The following is a 20,762-nucleotide window of genomic DNA, read 5'->3' on the forward strand; positions in this document are numbered from 1 at the left end:
ATTCCTGTGCACTGTTGTTGGTCTGGAGCTCATGTGAGAGCACCTTATTCAGGTCATTCAATGTCTGAAATTCAAGATCTGATGGTTAGTTTCAAAATCAGGGCTCTTGGATCCTACTCCCAACGCTGCCACTGACTGGCTGTGTGACCTAAGACAAGTCAATTCTCCTTTCTCAGCCTTAGCTTCTCCCTCTTTCAAGTAGGAATAATAATGATCCGCTCCTACCTACCTCACGGTGAGTGGAGGATGGGGATCCATTGGAGAGTGTCACTAGGAGTATCAGAGGGGCCATGTTAGTCTGGATCTGTAAAAGCAGCAAAGACTCCTGTGGCACCTTATAGACTAACAGACGTATTGGCGCATGAGCTACTGCACAGGGCTAAGCAAAGAGAACGAACCCCCAAATCCCCCCCTGTGCTTTGGGAGCCAGGTTTGCGGTGGGAATTCTGTAGTTCAGATGACTTCAAGCCTGGCCATTGTGATTATTTACCAGTTTCTCTGGCATTGGGGCAATTTTATGTTCACAGTTGTGATGGCCGAGTGGTTAAGGCGCTGGAGTTGAAATCCAATAGGGTTCCCCAGCGCACATTTGAATCTCGCTCACAGTGAGGCCTGTGTTTTAGCCAGTCTCTAACCTGGGCAACACCTCTGTACAACCCCCTGAGACACTCTCAATTCTCTCCCCACCCCAAGGAAATCCTGTTCTGCTCCTTTCATAGAGATCCCTGGGACACCCCCTCACACTGTGTCCCTGAGGGGTCAGGCAAAACTCTCAGTGCCTGAAGCCTCTGCCACTCACCTCATAGATCAGCCATAGCCCTGGTTCTGCTCCTCTCTCTAGAGTGTGAAAGGAACCAAGTCAGCACAACCAACAGAGAAAAAATAGGTGCTCAGCACCCACTGGCAGCCAGCTCCCCCCTCCCCCCCACTACAGGCCTTGCTGACAAGCTCCTCCTCTTCCCCTTCAGTGACTTCCACTTGCCAGTGATCAGCTGTTCATTGGGGTGCAGGAGGTGCTGGGTGGGGAGGGGGAGGAGTAGAGACAGGAAGAGGTGGGGGAGGGCGAGGACTGGGGCAGGAAGGTGCAGGGCGGGAAGAGATGGGACAGGGGTGGGGGCTTGGGGGAAGGGGTGGAGTGGGGGCAGGGCCTGGGGAGGAAAGGGGGGGATTTGTCCCAGACCCCTCTAGGGCCGGCCCTGAAGGGAAGCACCGACTATCACAGTGACAATAAAACTGACCAGCCTTGCGGGGGAGGCTGAGGGAGATCCGCACTCACCAGGTCTCTTCTCTCCCCCACGGTGAGCCAGACACTGCTCTCTCCTGGCTCTCACTCTAGCAGCTGGACGCCAAGGAGCCATTTCCCCACAGGAAGTGCATTGAGTGCCCCTGTGGTGCTGGGGGGCTGGCGCTGCTGCTGCCTGTGGGGCTGGCAGGGGGGCTGATGTCTGCACAGACTCTCAGCTGCCAGGCCGGAGGGGGCACTTGGGACCTTACCAGACTGGCTCAGTGAAGACGGGGGATTGACAGAGCAATACAGACGCTCTCCAGAGCACGGAGCAGCAGCCGCCCATGCAGCCAGGCAATGAGCATTTCCCACAGCCTGGAGCCGAGGGGGAGGTGGCAGCTGCTGTTCCAGCTCCCCGGGGACAGGCCCTGTCAGCCAACAGCCACTTCTTACTCCCCACAGCTAAGGGCGTCGGGTTCCTCCGGTGGGAGTGTGGAGCAGCCGTTCGTTTTCCTGTCCTTTTTCTGTGCGTCTGACAAAAACATCCCAGACAGAGAAGCAACAGGCCCAAATACTACCATGCGTATGCCAAAGTAGCTCAGTTGGGAGAGCGTTAGACTGACGTTCTAAAGGTCCCTGGTTCAATTCCAGGTGTTGGTAGTCCCTTTTATCCCTCTTTGTGCAGGGGTGGCTTGTTTTCTGGGAGCACAGTGGTGCCTGCACCCAAGGTGAGTCCCTGATCTTGGGCTCTGCAGTAGGAAAACACAGAATGGGCTTCTGCCCCTAGTTGGCCCACCTGACGGTAAAACTGCAGAAACACAACCACGAAGGGACTCGAACCCTCAATCGCCTGATCCGAAGTCAGATGCCTTATCCATTAGGCCACGTGGTCACAGAAACAAAACCTTTCCAAGCACTTATTTGGAAAAGGCAGACACTGTGTTTCTCAGGTCCTCTACTGATGGGGGCCGAGACTCTCTGGACACAAGAAGTCGAGTTCCCAGCGAGATGTGAGACAATTCTCTGCAGCCAGGTACAGGACTTTGGCAGGGAGGCTCTGGCATGAGGGATTGGGGTGCAGTGGATGGACCAGCTGTCTAGGTGCTTAGATTTGGTCTCACTGAGGAGGAGGAGGGGGAACCCTGCTGACAGGCAGTGGCTGTGGAGAAAAAGTGGGATGTCCAGGCTGCTCAGGTCTCCTTCTTCCAGCTCCTCATCTGGCTGAGCTGCTCCACCGGCCTGGACAAGTCCTCTGCATGCACAGCAAATAGCCCAGAGCCATTTCTGCCCAAACCTGTGCTGGGGGGTGAGCGTCTGTCTTCCCTGTCCCATCTGCGCTAGAGCAGACCACTAGATTGAGAGAGACAGTCAACAACTATTAAGGCTAAGATTATATAAAGGGGGTCCCAGAATCTGTGACTTTCAGAGATCTCAATGACATTTTCCACCTCAGCCCTGGGGCAGCAAGACTGGAGCTGTCGGCCGGTGGGGGCCTCACAGCTATCAGCCACAAGTGTCGGAAGGGCTCCCACGGGCCCATGCCACCACGGATGGACCCCACAGCTCTCAGCTACTGTGGGTGGATCCCAGAGCTCCCAGCCACGGGGGGCTGTGCCGATCGGGTGTCCGCACTAAGTTCAGCATCAATATGGTGATCCTGGGGAAGCTTTGGGTCCCCATGGTGCCTAAGGAGGGGTGAACCGGCCCAGGTCGGAAACGGAGCAGGTCAGAACTCCCGTGCCGATCAGTAGTGGGATCACACCTGTGAGTAGCCCCTGCAGCGTAGCCTGGGCAAGACAGTGAGACACGGTCTCTTTTATACACCCCCTCCCCCGCAGAGACTGTATGGCGGGATGGGAGCATCCATTGTGGGGATCCTGAACTGGTGGGAGGGAGGCACCATGTACCAGGGATCCCAAAACGCAGAACAGGGACACCCACACACCACGTGTCTTGCAGCAAGAGCTGCAGTCTTGATTTACAAACTGCAAGTGATGGGGAATTTACCACCTCCCTTGTGGAGCTTGTTCCACTAGATAATTAGCCTCACGGTTAAAAAATGGTCATTTTCAGTTGGGATTTTCGGACATCGACTGAAAGCCAATGGGGTCTTGTTCAATCTTTGTCTGGTGAATTAAAGAACCCTTCAAATCACACATTCCCCCCTCTGGGAATTTGTAAAACGTATTTAAACCAGTGATTAAATCGCCTCTTAGCCTCCAGTCAATGAAACCAGTTGAGCGTCTTCAGTCTCTCACTGCAGACATTTCCCTTGTTTTTAAAGGCAAAAATCCTGATCTTTCCAACGGGAGCTGCTGCTTCAATGTTCAGTTTGGGGAGGGATTTGGCTGCACTCAGAGATCTGCCCGCGGGTTACAATCTGCGATCCGAAGGGCCGAACGCAAACAGCGTTTAGATGGGACCGTTAGTGCCGCCCCCGTGTGGCCAAAGACTAGAACTGACCAGCAGAGTTTACAGCTGGGGCCTGGGACGCTCCTGAACAAACTGGGCACAAAGCCTTTCGCCTGGGATCCTCGCTGTGCAGCAGGAGGCGGAGGGAAGCTGATTGTCAGGGCTCAGGGCAGCTCCCTGCCAGGCTGAGCCGGTGTCTGTGCTAAGCTCGGCATCAATCAGGTGATTCTGGGAAGTTCGGGGTCCCCGGGCTCCCACAGGAGGGTGAAGCAGGTCACCCCTGGAGCAGGGTAAAGCTGCAGGTTGACAGTGGGGTTGCTGCCCCTGTGAACAGCTGCTGTAGCAGCGCCTGGGCAGGACAGGGAGAGCCAGTTATACCCCCTCCAGCCTGTATCGGGGGATGGGAGCACTCACACCCTGGGGACCCACCCACCCAGGATGTTGTAGGGGGGGGAGAGTGGCACCCACACACCCAGGATGTTGTAGGGGGGGACAAGGGCATCCACACTCCGGGATCCTCTGCAGAGGGACGGACACCCACACACCCAGGATTCTGTATGGGGGGCAGAGGTACCCGGACACCTGGGCGGGGGAAGGGGGCACCGAAACATCCGGGATCTTACCTGGCAGGACAGCGACGCCTGCAGCTCGACATGAGATGGGGGCGGGGGGAGCAGGAGCATTTCCCAGTTCCAGGCTGTCCCGTCTGGCACAGGCACAGAGCTCACAAGCAGAGTTTAAAGCTGCAGCTGCCAGGCTGTGAAACAAGCCGGGCTCTGTGGCTGGTGCCTGTGATCCCAGCTCCTGGGGAGGCTGAGGCCAGTGGATTGCTTGAGCTCAGGAGTTTTGGGCTGCAGGGGGCTGTGCCAATCAGGTGTCCTCACTAAGTTCAGCATCAATATGGTGATCCCAGGGAAGCTTGGGGTCCCCTGGTTGCCTAAAGAGGGGTGAACCGGCCCAGGTTGGAAATGGAGCAGGTCAAAACTTCTGTGCTGATCAGTAGTGGGATTGCACCTGTGAATAGACCCTGCAGCATAGCCTGGACAAGACAGTGAGACACAGTCTCTTTTTATACAGACACCCCCCGCAGAGCCTGGCTGGGGGGATGGGAGCACCCACACGCTGGGGATTCTGACTTGTGGGGGAGGGACGCCCCCCTGCCACACGGATCTTGAAAAGAGGAACAGCGACACCCACACACCACAGAGCCTGGATGGGGGCAGGGAACCACACACGGGAGCTAGTTCATGGGGTGGGGACACACCCATATGCTCCGTTGCACCATTCTTAATGAGAAGAACAGGGCATCCGCACAACACGGATCCTTAACGGGCCGGGGGACACCCACACACTCCATTAACCAGGAGGGACAGGGGCACCAGACACCCCCATAGCGTGGAGAACACCCACAGCCACCGGATCCCTCATGGGGGGTAAGACAGAGGCTTCCAACTTATGAGAAATATGCATTTAGGAGGTAGCATTTTCATTCTTTCACAGAGCCCCAGTGGCCTAATGGACAAGGCAATGGCTTTCTAAGTCAGAGATTGTGGGTTCAAGTCCCATCTGGGGTGAAAAACTGCCTTTTCCTGTATATTGCAAGGAAATCTTGGCCTTATTTTCACCAAGGAAGCTGGGAGATGTCTGAATACAAAATACTGGATCTTGGGAAAAATCCCCCAGAAATGACATTTTGACAAATGCTTTCTAAACCCCTCAGTAGCAAACAGTTAATACTAGTGTTTGTCTGAGACTAGAGGGAAGGGGAGTGTTTACTCCCACACCTCAGTGAGTGAAACAGAGGGAAAGAGCAAGGCCGCCCTGAAAGAGAATGGATCTGTCTGGAGACAAAGCAGCCCCTGAGAATGAGCAACGGTGTGAAAAGAAGAGGTTCAAATGGGTGTTAGATGTTAGTTAGTGTTAGAGGGTTTATCCCTTCACCCTCCCATTACCGGGTCCTTCTTGCGTACACACAGAGCAGCAATACCCAAAGTCCCAAGGTGCAAACAATGAGATTTTTATTGGATTAAACTTGTAGCAAGCAACGATTCCAGTTTCCTTCCTCGGTGTCCCCATCCCAGCCCTGACGCCACAGACCCTTGCCTGTGTCCCTGTTCCCATTCTCCCCCTTAGCAAAACATAGGACACGTGGTGACACATTTCCTGATCGGGCCAGGCATCAAGGTGGAAGGTGTTGATATTCCATTGTCCCACTGCCCCGTGCGTAGTACAGTGCCCTGCACCTTCTCTCGTACGGACGTGCCACACCTGTTCCAATTAGTGTTCCAGACTTCCCACTATAGTGGGCCCGGGAAGGTTGGATCCAGGTTGTCTAGTACAGGGGGGAGGGGCTTACTCCATTACTTCTAGGTTATTTCCGTAGGCAACGTATCACAAGTATACTTAGCAATACACCAGCCGCTGTAACAATCCACAGCAACACCGAGAGACCTGAGCACTGCCGCATGGTCCAACATCCTGGCCACCACCGAAACACCTCCTCTCCTCCTTCGACGGGGTCAAGCCCTTAACATGTCCAGTTGCTGGCAGTTGCAATACGCTGCCGCTGCAGGTTTTCGTGCTTTTGTCCATAGCATAAGTCCATTGAATGTCCTCAGAGAAATGGGTTATTGTCCAAACGAACTTAACCACATGGTGTGGAATCAGGCTGTATGCGCTGGTTCGATTATTCACAGCAGTAAGATTCACAGATCTATCTGTGCGCCAAAGCCCAGAGAGCAGTGTGTAGTGTGGAATTTGGTTAGGGGCTGGTGTAATTGTGCCCCCAGTAATATGTACATTTCCAGCAAAACACCTCATACACAGTACACCCAATTGTCCACCCCTTGCCATGGGGCATTGGGTGTGCTCCTCCACGGCCATCAGGGAGGGGCACATTCAAACATCTTCTCTGGATTTACACCATTTTACACACCCCTCCATTGATTCCCAGTGAGCAAATCCCCTTCTCATTATTCCCATAGGGCTTGTGGGGCCCACCTCAGCTGCCGATTCACTTCCAGATACCACGGTAGCTATTACACAGGTGCTGGCCTCCTAGTCGAGCATTTTGAATGTCCACACACATCTTCCCCCAGGTCAGCCTTTTGAAGCCATCCCCATCCATGTCATGAGGTTTTCTGTTCATTGAAACACAACAATGCTAACAACAAGACAAACACCACAGACAAACAACACAAAACATAGATTCATGGTATTCTGGGTTAGTCTTTTGCTGGCACCAGCTTGCTTGTAGAGTGTCTGAAAAACAAAAGAAACAATTTCCACACACACCCCCAGTGGGGACAGATTAGTGCTTAATAATAATAATACCACTTCCTTTTACAAATTTCCTTGCTAATTGCAGGAAAAACAGAAGAATTACCTCCAGGCTGTCCTTATTTTGTTCTATAGTTAGATAGTGAATTACCCCACTCACTGGTCATTTATGAAATTCATGAGGTGGTGTGCCTCAGTTTCCCCTCTTGTACAACAGACCCAGTTTGCAATAGTTTCTCTGCTGCACCAAGCTTTAAGTTTATCCTCAGGTAATAGCTGAGAGACAGCTTTAGATTTAGCTTTAGCACTGTACATACACACACACACTCCTTAGGGTTAACCTGTCCCCCTTATTTTCAGGCTTGACTTGTTTTTTCACCTCCCTTTCCTGGAGGGCCACAATCTGAGTCTTCCAGTAGCTTGTTTGCTGACCAGATGTATTTATTATTTGCAGCTCCTTTGTGCAGCCACTGATGGGCAGTTCTCTCCTTCCCCCATCAGCTAGGTCATTTGCATTCACCCCGGCTTTCGGGCTTGGCTTTTGGATCCAAAGCCATCAGCAGCTCAGAGACTGTCTTAAAGGGACACAATCAACTTCCACGGAGTTCTGATTACTTTCCACTTTCATCTTCTGCTTCAAAACATACAGATCTGAAAAAGAAACCACAACCTATTGTGGCTCCCTTTGGAGCCCTAATAGGGTTTGAATTAAGTACCATGTTTTGTTTGCATTTCTTTTACCCCTTCTCCAATATACACTGCACACGTCCTGGGAAAATGCACATTCCTTCCATAGTTTAACCTTCATAACATTATGTTACAAAACATAAGTCTCACTTTAGGTTTTTAAAACCTGACACAATTACACACAACATTTTGTTTTGTCTAACATCCCTTGCACTGCAATAATTTTTTTTTACACAACTGTACCCTGATTACACGTCCATCTTGTACAACCAGAGACAGCCAGGGGCAGGCACGTTAAGTGCCAATAGAAACCCCGGACATTCCTTTAGTGATTTTGCTAACATTACCCAGGAGTCAAATCATTTTGATGAGATTATCTCTCCGCCTGCTGCCTGCAGCCGTCCCCTATAGACCATTTCTGTGGACAAAGGGCCCATTTCCCCTCAGAATGGCTGTGAAGGCTTCTCGGGACAAAACTTTACCTGACCCTCTTGTATAATTTAATTACTAAGCTTCCATCCAACAGGAGTGCACAGAGCTGCACATACAGTTACATTTATATAACTGGGTTTTATTATTAAACCAAAAACTGCCTTCTTGTAACACCACAACTGTTGCCTTTTGCTATTTCCACAACTCCCAAATGTTTACTTTCCTCCAAACTCTGTATTATTAATTTTTGCAAAGCCCTGGGCGGCTGCACTGCAGTGCTGGGGTGACTCTGCAGGGGGAGAAGCTGCTGTGGAGCAATGTAGAGTAGGTGCAGGAAGGAGCCAGGGTCACTATTCACATTGTGAACTGCACAATTTTCCAAATTTGGGAATGTCCGAGAACAATTCTAAGGGGAAGGTGAATGCAGAGCAGTGACACTGGAGGTGCCCAGACCTCCAATGGGGGCAGCGTGGAAATTAATAATGGGAAGATCGTTTGCGAAATTAGTCGTCACTGACAATATATGTCTCTTCTTATTTCCGGTTGCGGTGTTATTTAGCGGAATCAGGACATATTTTTACTATGTTAATTAAACACGTAATTTTATTTAACTAAGCCAAAAACTTAGTGTCACTTATTTTTTTCTCTGTCCTAACAAGAATTAAATGAATGTTGTGATTTTCTGGAAAGTGCAGCGAGATTAAATGTGGGGAATTCAGTCTCTGTGTTTGTGAGCTGATGTTTTCCTCTCACAGGTCAGTGCCTGCATTGAAATACCAAGAGGGATCTAAGGGCTGGTGTACGCTGGGCACAGGGGTGTTCGCAGAAGGGGCGGGGCCTCAGGTGGAAGGGGCGGGGCAGGGCGTTAGGCTCCCCCAGCTGGCGGTTCTCGCCCTGCCCATGGTGTTGCAATGACAGAGGCTGCCCAGGCTGCACTTGTAGCGAGGTTCCCCCACTAGGTGGCGGCGCAGGGGCTGCAGGAGACAGGCAGGTGGCAGCAGGGGAAGTGGTGACACAGGAGCTCTCAGCAGCAGGGTGAAGGACAATGCCGTGGAGCGGCAGCGACGCAGAGTGAACAGGGCAGACTGAGAGCCACTTGAAGGAGTGGCAGCAGCAGAAGCTGAGAGTTTGCTTGATGCCTTTGCCCGCTGCTGTTTTCTGCTGGTCGCTGGGTGACAGTTCCTGCCTGTGGCAGCTGGGGCTGCGGGGTCCTCGCTGCCTGTGGCGGCCAGGATCCGGGGTCCCCTCGCTGCCCATGGCCCCCTGGGTCCATGGGGTCCCCTCGCTGCCCATGGCGGCCGGGAGCTGGGGGGTCCCCTCGCTGCCCGTGGCACCCGTGGTCCATGGGGTCCCCTTGCTGCCCATGGCACCCGGGGTCCATGGGGTCCCCTCTCTGCCCGTGGCGGCCGGAAGCTGGGGGGTCCCCTCGCTGCCCGTGGTGGCCGGGGGCCATGGGGTCCCCTCACTGCCCGTGGTGGCCATGGTCCGTGGGGTCCTCTCGCTGCCCGTGGCGGCCGGGGGCCGTGGGGTCCCCTCGCCGCCCATGGGGGCTGGGAGCGGTGGGGTCCCCTCGCTGCCCATGGCACCCAGGGTCCATGGGGTCCCCTCGCTGCCTGTGGCGGCCGGGGGCTGTGGGGTCCCCTCACTGCCTATGGCGCCCGGGGTCCATGGGGTCCTCGCTTCCCGTGGTGGCTGGGGCCATGGGGTCCCCTCGCTGCCCGTGGTGGCAATGGTCCGTGGGGTCCCGATGGCAGCTGGGGGCTCTGGCATCCACCTGCAGTGGCTGGGAGCTATGGGGCCATCTGCAATGGCATTTGGCTGAGGCTTCTCCTCACCCCCCATGGTGACTGCGCACTCCAGGCTCTGCCTGCGGTGTCTGAGAGCTGGGGCTCCTCGCTTGCCTGTGTCAGCTGGGAGCTCCAAGGAGCTGCAGAGTCTATTAGCAATGACGTGGGGCTGCAGGGTCCTCACGCCATCAATGCCTGCTGGGAAATCCTGGGTCCGCTCACAGCAGCTGGGAGCTCTGGGGTCTACTTGTAGGAGCTGGGAGCTGCAGGGTCCATATACAGTGGTGTGGGGCTGTGGGGGCTCCCCCGCCACCCATGGCTGCAGAGGTAGTATATATATTGTGTGAATGGTGCTCACATAACACAGAGAAAGTTGCCTATGCAGCTCACAATAGTAAATAGGGGCAGACCAGAAGAGATCTTCTTTCCAAGTGGGAATTGTGCAGGGAGGAACAACAGACCTAGTGCAGCTGTGTTGCCACTGTCTACTAGCACTGAAATGGTTCAGAATGCCTTGGGTCAAGTGGCACCAGTTCTAAAAGTAAGGGTGATTTAGTGCTGTGGTTTTCAAACAGGGGTATCCAATGGTCTTCCAGGGGGTACAGCAACTCATCTAGATATTTGCCTAGTTTTACAACAGGCTACATAGAAAGCACCAGCAAATTTGTAACAAATTAAAATTCATACGTTGATCTGTTTATACTGTTCTCTATATACACTGAAATGTAAGTACAATACTTATATTCAAGGGATTTATTTTTATAAATATTGCATCTGATTTTGTAAGCAAGTAGTTTTTAAGTGAGGTAAAAAATGGGGGTATGCAAGAGAAATCAGACTCCTGAAAGGGGTACAGGTGTCTCTAAAGGTTGAGACCCACTGATTTAGTGCAGGTACCACCGGTAACATAGAACCCTGCAAAAACTTCTAGTGCAGATGAATTTGAGAGCAAGCCAGAGAGAAACAGCTGCGGAGCATGCTAGATAAGGCTGACCCGTCTGGATTGTCTGTGCCTGACAAGCTGTCATGTGCTACAGAGGAGCCTGTGAGAGGTATGGCAAAGCAAGAGGGTTTGATTAGTTGCTAGGAGCTCCACATGCTAATCAGGAGGTGTGTTTCTGTAAATAGCGACATAAACATCTTCTAATGGCCAGTGTGCTAAAGCTGTCTCAATTGTGCTTAATGAAATGGGGACCTGGTTTTAGATTTTTGTTCTTTAATTCGCTGGGGGTGAAACCCCTTGTATGAAAACATTCACCGTGGGAAGAAAGCTTGTGCATATTAGCCTGGATGTGTAGCCGAGGACAGTTTTGTTAAGACTGTACTTTCAGGGATCATTTCTATAGTTTGTAACTAGAGAAGTGTGGTTGAAAGTGTATGATCTCGCTAACTATGGGGATGAGTTAAAGTGTTCTTTTCTGAGCATGAAGTGAGTGGATAGTGGTGCTTTAATGCATCTGCTGTCTGCTATTGATGAGTGTTCTTGTTTTCCTTTTGGGAAGCTGAGAGGAAAAGAGCACAGACTGAGTGGTTAGTCCTTATAAAACAAGTTTAAAAATAAATGTTTTGGCTTTTTTTTTGTATTATCTGAACTTGTTTAAAGCTTTTCTTCAGTTCTCTTTAAAAAATAGTAAAGGTAGTGTGAAAATGGTGTTTTAGAAGTTTCTAGTTTAGTACTTACTGAAAGATTTTAAAGATTTCTTTATGCTGCTCTCTCTTTTTTTTCTTGTAATCTATTTCAGAATTTAGGTAGGGTCCTGTGTCTGCATGTTCTTTTCCTTTTCCATTTGCCTCTCCACTTCTCTCTTCTTCCTGTCCCATTTTTTGGGAAGCCCCTATTTTTACTTCTCCTGCTCTGGCAGGGGGTACACAGTTTGCTCTTGGCCCCAAGCACATCAGACAATCCACACAGGATCTGAGAGTTGCTGTCTCCTGGCTGTATAGTGGGTAGAGGGTTCTAAAGCTGTCTCAGGGTATGTCTACACTATGGGATTATTCTGATTTTACAGAAACCAGTTTTTGGAAACAGATTATATAAAGTCAAGTGCATGCGGCCACACTAAGCACATTAATTCGGCCGTGTGCATCCATGTACCGAGGTTAGCATCGATTTCTGGAGCATTGCACCATGGGTAGCTATCCCATAGTTCCCACAGTCTCCCCCACCCATTGGAATTCTGGGTTGAGATACCAGTGCATGATGGGGCAAAATCAGCATCGCGGGTGATTCTGAGTAAATGTCATCAGTCAATCCTCCCTCTGTGAAATCAACGGCAGACAATCATTTTGCGCCCTTTTCCCTGGATTGCCTGAGCAGACACCATAGCACGGCAATCATGGAACCCATTCAGCCTTTTGTCACCATCACTTTATGTCTACTGGATGGCGCTGACAGACGCGGTACTGTAACACTACACAGCAGCATTCCCTTGCTTTTTGCAAGTTAGCAAAGATGGCTACCAGCCATACTGTACCATGTGCTGCTTTGCAAGTTTACAATGACAGTTACCAGTTATACTGTACTGTCTGCTGCTGTCCTGGATGCTCCTGGCCGGCCTAGGTGAGGTTGGCCAGGGGTATATGGACAAAAATGGGAATGACTCCCCAGGTCATTCCCTTCTTTAAGTTTTGTCTGAAGGGAGAGTCAGTCCTGCCTAGACTATCAGGCAAGCCTCCTAAAGAACCAGAGAGACAAACGGTCGTTCCAGCTCAGAGCCCCAGACATCCTGCAGAAATGATGGGCTGCATGCCATTCTAGGGGGTGCCCCTGCAACAACCCCATCCATTGCTTCCCTCCTCCCCCACCCCTCCTGGGCTACCGTGGCAGTTATCCCCCCATTTGTGTGATGAAGTAATAAAGAATGCAGGAATTTGAAACAACACTGACTTTATTGCCTCTGCAAGTAGAGTTCAAAGTGGGGAGGGGAGAGAAGCCTCCAGCTGCTATGATATTCCAGGCAGGACTGAATCTCCATTAGACAAAGCTTAAAGAAGAGAATTACCTGATAATCATTCCCATTTTTGCCCAGGCACCCCCACCTGACCTCACCAAGACCTGCCAGGAGCACTCATGGGACAACGATGAGGGATATCAGCCCTAACATCACATCTAGAGAAGTGAAGGGGACACGTCTGTGTAGTGAGGCAGTACCACAGCAGGCAGCACAAGCCAGACGACCAACAGCGACATTGAAAAAAAAGGCGAGAAATGATTTTTTCCCTTTGCTTTCATGGGGGGGGAGGGAGGGGGACAACATATACCCTGAACCACCTGCGACAATATTTTTGACCCTTTAGGCTTTGGGAACTCAGCCAATAATTCAAATTGTTTTTGGAGAGTGCAGGAACTGTGGGATAGCTACAGACGTCAGTTGCCCCTCCCTCCATGAGCATCCATTTCATTCTTTGGCTTTCTGGTACGCTTGTCTCAGCTCTTAAGTTTCAGCACTGTGTCGAGTCCCTGTTGTGGCCTCTGTCTATCATGGCCTTGGAGATTTTTTCAAATGCTTTGGCATTTTGTCTTTTGGAACGGAGTTCTGATAGAACAGATTCATCTCCCCATACAGAGATCAGCTTCAGTATCTCCCGTACGGTCCATGCTGGAGCTCTTTTTTGATTCTGGGACTGCATGGTCACCTGTGCTGATCGGCACTCCATGCTGGACAAACAGGAAATGAAATTCAAAAGTTCACGAGGCTTTTCCTGTCAACCTGGCCAGTGCATCCGAGTTCAGATTGCTGTCCTGAGTGGTCACAATGGTGCACTGTGGGATGGCGCCTGGAGGCCAATACCATTGAATTGCGGCCACACTAACCCTAATCCGACATGGCAATACCGATTTCAGTGCTACTCCCCTCGTCGGGGAGGAGTACAGATACCGGTATTAAGAGCCCTTTAGATCGATCTAAAGGGCTTCATTGTGTGGACGGGTGCAGGGTTAATGCGATTTAACGCTGCTAAATTTGATATAAAATCGTAGTATTGACCGGGCCAGAGAGAGCAGCAGGTTTCCCCTATTGTTTCCTGCTCTTGTTTTCTTGATTACTTTCTCCTCTACACCAACTTATTTGGTTTCTTTCTCAGCCTGGCTAGCTCAGTTGGTAGCGCATCAGACTTTTAATCTGAGGGTCCAGAGTTCAAGTCTATGTTCAGGTGATAAACTGCTCACAAAGATCTTAAACTGTCTTTCTCATGTTCTCTTTGTTACTTTTTCTCTTCAGGATTTTCCCTTTCCTCAGAAGGGCCTTTTTGTGTGTGGGTTTGAAGGGCAACTTCCTGACAGCCCCTCTGTCCTTGCAGCCTGGAGGAATAAAGGTCTCTGGGCATAGAGCATGTTCCTCCCCTGCACGCGCGCGCGCACACACAGACACACACACACACACACACCTGAAAATCCCTAAGGAATTAGAATCACCTGCTGCCTTCCCCTTTCCTGTTGGATCCCCAAACAAGGATGCTCTTCAGCCTAAACCCATGTCCCCTCTTTTCCCAGTGCCCCTCAATCCCAGCCCTCAGTCCCTCCTATGCTCACTGCTCCTCACTCCCAACCGGAGCCTGCTCCTCTTCACCCTTCCCCTCTGTCCCAACCCACAGCCCCCTCCTATTCCCAGTGCCCCTCAATCCCCATCCACAGGCCCCCTCCTCCTCATGCTGCTCCTCAATCCCAACCCACGGTTCCCTCCTTCCCTCCAGCAGCAGGTGCTTCAGACCCCCTCAGGAAGATTTTCTTGCAAGGTTTCGTGTAGGAGTCTGCATGTGGATTTTACAATATGTTGGAAATCTGTTGGGTTGCTTGCCGAAATGATCACTTGTGGCTGGTGTTGGATTCCCAGTCTCCATGTTATAGGGGCAGGAGAAATAAAGGGTTTTTATCCTTGTTGTGTGAATCGAGGGCAGCACAACTGTGCTTGGCAGACCCTGATAGAGGGACTCACCCTCAATTCAATAGCACTTGCTAGGCAGGGGACAGGGGTTCCAAAGCCAAGTGGGCCAAGCTCTGGGTCTCAATACTAAAATTGAGGTGTCAGACCAACGTTAGGACAGGGTGGTTGTGAAGAGATGAGTGAGTCCCTAGACAACATAGTGAGTACGGAGCCTTCTTATTTCCCCCCTTTTCCACCCAGGATGGCAGGTGAACTCTACAGAGATACCTCTGGGCTTGCACTGACTAAGGACAACAGCTGTGAGTGGGGTGCAGAGAGGGGATGGCTCATGTTAGAGGACTTTTGTTTGCTGGACTTACAAATCGTAGGGAAAAGGACACTGCCCAGCTTATCTGGGGGGTGGGTCTTTCCCTCGTGGTTTATGTTTATGTGTTGGGGCTGCTGACATAACTTCTGCTAACCCTGGGCTTACATTGCAGTGTAGACATACCCTGAGAGGGCATCTATACTGTGATAAAATCCCACTGGCCCGGCTGGCCTGGATGGTCTGATTTGGGCTCCTGGGGCTCAGACTGGAGCCCAGGCTCAGAGACCCTCACCCCTCGTGGGGTCTCGGAGGCTGGGCTCAAGCCCAAGTGTCTACACTGTAATTTTATAACCCTGCAGCACAAGCCCCACAAGCCTGAATCAACTGACCCAGGGCTTGAGAATAGTGACGTGGGTGTGTTAATGGCAGTGTAGACATAATGCTAGGCTATGTCCACACTACAATGAAACACCCATGGCTGCACCGTGCCAGTGCAGGCTCCCAGGCTAGGGCCGTGGGGTGGTAAATTTGCACTGTAGACATCTCAGATCAAGCTCAATATCGGGCTCTGGGACCCCACGAGGTTGGGAGGGAGTTTAGCAAGCAAAAAAGGTAAAATGTCAGTGGAGTATTACCCTGGACTCAATGGCAGTTCTCCATTGGTCTGTCTGCTTTGGGGCAGGGACAATAACACGTCCTGCTGCATTCGTTATTTCAAAGGGCGGTTTAGGATTTTCTTTCTCACACACGGTGCACGAAGCAGGACTCAATCCTTGGTGTAAAGTAAATGAGCCGCTCACAGATTCTGGCAGCCACAATGAGCATTTGCTGTGAGAGCCCAGACCTGCCCCTGTCCCAGAGGGAGGGGGGTCATCTGTGACAGGCTGGACCACTGACCTATCAGCTCTTAACTCCCAAACTTTCAGTAATTCTGTTATCAGTGCCTGTGAGTATAATCTAAACAGCCATACTGGGCTGGACCAAAGGCCCATCTAGCTCTGTGTTTTGTCCTCTGACAGTAGCCAATACCAGGTGCCCCAAGAGTTACACAACAAGTCACCACTGGGAGTTGAACCCAGGATTTCCTGTTTACAAGACAGGCACTTTAGGCAGCTAAGCCATGGTGCCTACCTATGGCTAAACTACCGTGTCTGCCCACACCGGACTCCCTGCCATCGCTACCAGGGCCTGACAAGCTTTGCTTGTGTTTGGATTCTGCAAAGCAGAGGAGCAGGTGAGGTTTCCTTGCAAGCTGTGTGTGTGTGTGTGTGTGTGTGTGAATATCTTTGGCCAGGTCTGCACTGCAAAGTTATTTCAGCATCATTATATTGCTCAGGTGTGTGAAAAACACACAACAGTCCCTCGGTCAGCAGCTTGTGGCTGGTGCACACACTGCAATGCCATGTCTGGTGACAAAACTGCCCTCTTTTGGTGACAAAATAAAACCACCTTGACAAGAGGTCTAGAGCTTTTTGCAGCAAACTCAAAGTGACAAATTGTCAGTCTAAATGCTGCTGGATTGCTGGTCATTATATCACCATAACTGGCCTCCACAAGTATCCCACCATGCCTGCCGTGAAATCACCTGCCTTGCATTCCTGTTACAGAGGTTGGGTCCCTCCCCTTTCATAGCTCCAGAAAGTTCTGACAGCTGAGCTGCTATTTACACTGGAATTAGGTTAATATAACTGCATTGTCAGCCTAAGTAATGTAATTACTCCAACCTAATTTTGTAGTGTAGACCTGTCCAAAGAATCACACACACACCTTGGGACCAAAACTTCACCTACTCCTCTGCTTTACAGAATCCAAACATGAGCAAAGCTTGTCAGGGCCCAGTGGGGATTGGCAGAGATTCAGGTGTGGGCAGACACAATGGCTTAAATAACCACAGGTGTCATAGTTTAGCTGATTAAAGCACCTGTCCTGTAAACAAAAGATTCTGGGTTCAACTCCCAGTGGTACCTTGAGGAGTGGCTTTTGGGGCACCTGGTATTGGCTATTGTCAGAAGACAAGATTCAGAGCTAGATGGACTTATGGCTTAAATTACACTCACAGGCACTGATAATAGAGTTACTGAAAGTTTGGGTGTTAAGAGCTGATAGGTCAGTGGTCCAGTTCCCTCAATGTGGTTTTACCATTTCCACTTGCTAAACTCCCTCCCAACCTCTATAAAATTACAGTGCAGACATATGGGCTTGAGCCCAACCTCTGAGGCCCCACGAGGGGTGAGGGTTTCTGAACCCAGGCTTCAGCATGAACACAAATATCTGCACCACAGTTTTTAGCCCCTCAGCTTTAGCTCCAGGAGCCCAAGTCAGATGACCCAGGCCAGCCCTGCTGCCATCTTTATCCCAGGAGAGATGGACTCTAAGGGTACGTCTCCATTGCAATGTAAGCCCAGGTGTGGCACGCTGTGCTCAAAGCAGCACCTGAAGCCCCATATTCACCACTCTCATATAACGATGACATGGTTTGTACAAAGTCTGCCTCGTGAGGTGTCATTTCAAAAGTCTTGATCTGTTGAACATTAAAATCGTGTTGGATTGTGTGTGCTCACATTGGTTGGGAAGTTATGAAGTTTTGCTCTGTGTGCGTTACTGAGATATGTTATGAGGTGGGGAAATGCCCCCCACCAGCCTTTCAGGTGCGACAATGGAGGAGCCAGACTCGCTGCTGGCCCATTGAAGGTATCCACACTCCCAAGGACTATCCCAGGAACCATGTACAATGCAGGCTTCTCCGAGATAGCACAGCGACAATGGACGCTGCTTGACTCACATTGTAGCAAAGGAGCTTCCTAGCAAGTTGGAAGAAACTATGAAAGGGAGGAAGAGACATCATGACTTGGCCTCTCTCCCCCACACCTCAATACCTGTAAACACATCTGGAGGACAAACACTGAACTGAGATGAATCATAAGAGAATAATAATAATAGATTCAAATCAACGTCCCCAAACAGACTAGTATGGGTGTTTCAGCAGAAAATTTTCAGTCTGGGGAATTTTGTTTTCTCAGTCAGACCTTGCCAAGGGAAGCAGGGAGAAAATGTTTGAGTTGCCTCCTTCAGAACAGCTTGGTCTAGGCACTAGCTCTGGTTCACTGCTCTGGCCTTGCTCGGGTTGAGGATATTTTAATAATTTGGGGAGGTGCCAGGGTGGTTGAGGGAGATGAGGAGGATGTTCCCTTTTGAGATAAAAACTAAGAAATACAGAACTAGAGAATATTTTTTTCTTTTTTAGAAATCTGGGATTTAGACATTTTATTTAAAGTAAGGGAGTTCTGAGTATCTGTTTGCAAGAAGTACCATTGTTTGATCTGTCATTGTACCAAAGGGGGAGATGGTTGTCTATAAAGGATGGGTGAAGACTAAATGCATCCAATGAGGATGGGATTTGAACCCACGCGTGCAGAGCACAATGGATTAGCAGTCCATCACCTTAACCACTCGGCCACCTCATCAAAAGTGTGAAAAAAAGGACAGGAGGAGAAATCTAAGGTCAGCAGAGACAGGAGCAATAAGGCATTTTTAAATACTAAGCGGAAGCAGGGGCTGAATGAGCTCCCTCCTCACATCTAGTGAGGAGCTGGGGGAAAGACTTCAGGAACAGACGATGTTTGCATAGACAAACCTACTCTGCCTAGATATGCAGCATGATGGGGCCACTTTCCCAAAAATGGCCAGTTTTGGCTGGTGGCGGGTTACAAATCACTTTAGGATTGAGTGGAATGAAATGTTATTATCCTTCCTGCATGAGTGAAGGGCAGCAGAACATACCTAGTCGGTCCTGATGGAGGGGTAGGTGGGTGAGGAATAGCTTTATTGGACTTCATAGAAGTGATTGAGAACATCACCCTAAACCAGTGGTCCCCAAACATTTCACACTGTGCCCTCTTATCCAGTTGGGGGAGGGCAAAACCAGAGCTTGAGGGATTCAGCCCTGGGTGGTGGGGCTTAGACTTTTGGCTTCAGCCCCAGGCCCTAAGAAGTCTAATGCCAGCCCGGGTGACCCCATTAAAACAGGGTTATGACCCACTTTGGGGTCCTGACTCACAGTTTGAGAACCACTGCTCTATGCTAAAGGGAGAGAGTTTTCCTGTGGGTGTAGTTAATCCACTTCCCCAAGAGATGGCAGCTATGTCAGTGGGAGGAGCTATATCAGTGGGTGTGCAAGCTGTGGTGTTTGCCACATTTAACAAGTTTAATCAAACCCCATTTTTTAAACCATCTGTAGCCTGGGAATGGCAAAGGACCTCGATGAAGGAGGGTCTGTCCTTTAAAGTCCTGGAGATCATGAGTCCATGCTTTTGCCATCATGGGAGTATAGCTGAGTGGTAAAGTGCTTGATTGCAGATCAAGTGGTCCTTGATTCAAACCCCAGTGTTTTCTTATAACCTTCTTTCTTTTTTTAAAAAAAAGGAAAACATTTTCATTTTCATTCTCCATTCTGTTCAGGAGCTCCACTGTACAGGGGTGCTTGATATGGATGTAAACACTCAACATTTCACTGTCCAAATGCATAAATACCTAGCAAAGCTGTCTATCAGCTGAAATCAGTTTCAGTCCTCAAAGTGTCAATTTATGTTTTCATCAATTAAACAAAGGTATCATATGAATGTACATTTGCAGATCCCTCTTCTCCAGGAGCTGTGCTGTGCAGAAGAACAAGAGTCACATCCAGCTGCAGTTCAGGAGTCTGATAACCAAAGAGCTGTTGCCAGCTTAAAGAGCCTGAGGCGGAGCAACAGCAGGGTTCATTGCCCGGTGTGCGTAGCACTAATTGACACACCAGGGTGGAGAAGCAAAATCAGGTTTATTTGAGCCCAAATAAGGTGCCAGGGAGAAAAAGCATTCTCAAATCCTGCACACCCGCGTGCAGGCGGGGTCCCAGCATTTATACCCCTCTTGTTTGTGTAAGCCTTTTGTTCGGTTTTCCCCCTCACCCCTCCCTTCCCAACAGCAGTTACTTTAAACATTACATTTCAGCGTGTTAGAAAAGTTCTCATTCGCATGCTTATCTATGGCCTTCACAGCACAAACGCATACAGATTTTCCTCCCCCCTCTCCCCCTCCTCCCCCCCGCTTCTGCTGTTTTAAACTCCTGCATTTGCAAGCTGAGACACATTTTGCTTGCTGTCTCTTAGCATCTTAGGCTGGTTAAAGTTCACAGCATGGAAGACCTCTGGTTCACTCAGGCCTGCAGTCACAATTTTGGTTTACTTAGGCCTAGTGACACCAACAGAGCCAATAAATGTTCTGAGGGCTGGAGAAAAATGCCTTCTAGTGAGCTATTGAACAAGCTCAACCTGTTTAGCTTATCAAAAGAAGATTGAAAGGTGACTTCATTGAAGTGTTGAGGGGCCTTAATGGAGAGAAAAGGTTGGGTATGAAAGGGCTCTTGAATCTAGCAGAGAAAGGCATAACAAGACCCAGTGGCTGGACGGTGAAAAAAGACAAATTCATATTACAAATAAGATGCAAATATTCAACAGCGAGGATGATTCACCACAGGAACAAGTTACCAAGGAAAGAGGTCGATTTGCCATCTCCTGATGTCATTTAATGAAGACTAGATGCCTTTCTGGAATGTGTTTGCCCCAAAGTAGCTCTTGTGTCATACAGGAGGCCTGTGATATGCAGGGGGTCGGATTAGATGCTCTAATGGTCTCTTCTGGCCATAAAGTCGACTCATTTCTGAAAAACTGAGTGTAGCATTGGGAGCAGTGTCTGATGTTTTCCTGTCTAGC

The 20,762-nt window shown here is 50.1% G+C and overlaps 5 non-coding genes across 5 annotated transcripts; 3 read left to right on the top strand and 2 right to left on the bottom strand.

Moving 5' to 3' along the window:
* The first annotated feature begins 1,812 nt into the window (after positions 1–1,812).
* TRNAV-GAC lies at positions 1,813–1,885 on the top strand. The gene has a single exon. It is a non-coding gene; the product is annotated as a tRNA-Val (tRNA).
* Positions 1,886–2,044: 159 nt separating this feature from the next.
* Positions 2,045–2,117, bottom strand: TRNAR-UCG. The gene has a single exon. It is a non-coding gene; the product is annotated as a tRNA-Arg (tRNA).
* A 3,021-nt stretch (positions 2,118–5,138) lies between these two features.
* TRNAR-UCU lies at positions 5,139–5,211 on the top strand. Its single transcript has one exon. It is a non-coding gene; the product is annotated as a tRNA-Arg (tRNA).
* A 5,926-nt stretch (positions 5,212–11,137) lies between these two features.
* On the top strand, positions 11,138–11,354 carry LOC120376574. Its single transcript, XR_005587432.1, has one exon. It is a non-coding gene; the product is annotated as a small nucleolar RNA U3 (small nucleolar RNA).
* A 7,040-nt stretch (positions 11,355–18,394) lies between these two features.
* On the bottom strand, positions 18,395–18,476 carry TRNAS-GCU. The gene has a single exon. It is a non-coding gene; the product is annotated as a tRNA-Ser (tRNA).
* Positions 18,477–20,762: the final 2,286 nt, after the last annotated feature.

This window comes from Mauremys reevesii, linkage group 12 (genome assembly GCF_016161935.1).
Source record: "Mauremys reevesii isolate NIE-2019 linkage group 12, ASM1616193v1, whole genome shotgun sequence".
In the NCBI taxonomy this organism is placed as follows: Eukaryota; Metazoa; Chordata; order Testudines; family Geoemydidae; genus Mauremys; species Mauremys reevesii.